Genomic DNA, 2,372 nt, shown 5'->3' with positions numbered 1-2,372 from the left:
CTTTTCTGAATTTCCTTGATTCTCAAGGCAGCCTTACTATTTTTTCTTAGTTTTTCCTTATCTCTTTTTGTTATTCTTTAGTACTCAATTTTGTTTTATTGAGTTTTTCGTGACTTAGGCTACTTTTGCGATTCATTTTAACTTTACTCGGCTTCGTTTTCCGACTTATGAGTCAGATTGCTTCCGAGTTTATCATGATCGACTTCTATAGCCTCTTTACGCCGACTTGTACCTCGTCGTTTTATCCTGACGACCATCTTGGTCGGTTCATGGGATTTTCACGTTTTGTCGAGCTTAAATCGACGCGTTTCGTAGAAAGAGAATAAAAAGGGAATTTAAAAGAGATATTTAAGATGAAAGAGATCTTTATTAATTGAGGAGGTACCTTATTGCTACTAAGGGCTTTTGATAATTTATTTCCCTTAGTCCCTACTATGATGCCTCGTTAAAAACCCTTCTCCAGAAAAAACCCTTTGATTCTGGGAAAAAATCATGAAGCTGGGAAAAGAGTACATCAGGGAGTAGAGTTCGCTTTTAAGTGTAGTACCTTTTCATATTACAAGCATGCCATGACCTTGGTAACTCGGTGCCGCCTAAGTCGGTCACCTTATAATAGCCCTTTCCTAAGACCTCCTTGACCTTGTATGGTCCTTTCCAATTAGCAGCGAGCTTTTCCTCCCCCGATTTGTTGACTCCAATGTCGTTTCTGATTAAGACTAAGTCGTCAGGGGTGAAACTCCTTCGAATGACTTTTTTGTTGTACCTTGTAGTCATCCTTTGTTTCAACGCTGCTTCTCTTATCTGAGCTTCTTCTCAGACTTCAGGGAGCAAGTCGAGCTCTTCTTTGTGCCCCTGTATATTCCTGATCTCGTCGTGGAAAATCACTCTTGGGCTTTGCTCATTGACCTCTATTGGGATCATGGCTTCTACGCCATAGACTAGTCGGAAGGGTGTTTCTCCAGTGGTCTGCCACGGAGAGGTATAGGATGAGGTCTTTTCCGGCTATAGGTCGGGTCAAGATAGGAGGTTGGCTTAAGAATTTTTTGAACTCCTGGAACGCCTCCTCGCATTCGGGAGTCCACTCAAACTGGTGCCCCTTTTTCAGTAGGGAGAACAGTGGAAGGGATCTTAATGCTGATCCTGCCAAAAATCTGGAGAGAGCTGCTAGTCGGCCATTCAGCTGTTGGACCTCTCTCAAAAAAGTCAGGCTTTTCATCTCTAGGATAGCTCTACACTTGTCGGGATTGGCTTCGATCCCTCTTTGTGTTAGCATGAATCCTAGAAATTTTCCTGCCTCCACTGCGAAGGCGCACTTTGCAGGATTTAGTCTCATCCCGTGCAACCTTATGGTGTCAAAGACTTGTGAGAGGTCGGATAGGAGGTCGACTTCCTCCTTGGTTTTTACCAACATATCGTCGACATATGCTTCCATTAAGCTCCCTAAGTGGGGGGGCAAACACCTTATTCATCAACCTCTGATATGTGGCCCCTGCATTTTTCAATCCAAATGGCATGACCACGTAGCAATAGTTGGCTTTGGGCGTGATGAATGATGTTTTTTCCTGGTCTGGTTCATACATCGGGATTTGGTTATATCCTGAGTAGGCGTCCATGAATGACAGGTATTGATACCCCGAGCTAGAGTCCACTAGGGCGTCAATACTTGGTAGTGGATAAGGGTCCTTGGGACATGCCTTATTTAAGTCGGTGTAGTCGACGCACATTCTCCATTTACCATTTTGTTTTTTGACTAGCACTACATTGGCTAGCCATGTTGGATATTTGACTTCTCTGATGAAACCGGCTTCTAGGAGCGCCTGCACTTGCTCTTCTACTACTAGGGCTCGCTCTGGGCCGAGCTTGCGTCTTCTTTGTTGCACAGGTCGGGACCCTGAGTAGACCGAGAGCTTGTGAGACATGAGCTCGGGATCTATCCCAAGCATGTCGGAGGCCTTCCAGGCGAAGAGATCTGAGTTATCTCTTAGGAGCTTAGTCAACCCTTGTCTTAGGGTTTCCCCTAGGTTGGCTCCTATGTGAGTGTTTTTTCCTTCCTTTTCGCCGACCTGAATCTCCTCAGTTTTTCCCCCGGGCTGTGGTCGCAGCTCTTCTTTAACCCTTGCTCCCCCGAGTTCTATTGTGTGAACTTCTTTGCCTTTTCCTCTCAGGTTTAGGCTTTCATTGTAGCACTTCCTTGCCAGCTTCTGATCTCCCCTCACCGTTGCTATCCCCGACGAGGTCGGGAACTTCATGCAGAGGTGGGGTGTCGATACCACCGCTCCGAGTCGATTAAGGGTAGCTCTGCCGATTAAAGCATTATAGGCAGATCCCACGTCGATGACTATGAAGTCTATACTCAGAGTCTTTGATTTTTT

Source organism: Arachis ipaensis, chromosome B03, assembly GCF_000816755.2.
Source record: "Arachis ipaensis cultivar K30076 chromosome B03, Araip1.1, whole genome shotgun sequence".
Taxonomy (NCBI): domain Eukaryota; kingdom Viridiplantae; phylum Streptophyta; class Magnoliopsida; order Fabales; family Fabaceae; genus Arachis; species Arachis ipaensis.
The sequence above is the reverse complement of the archived record's forward strand: the minus strand, read 5'-3'. Positions refer to the sequence as shown.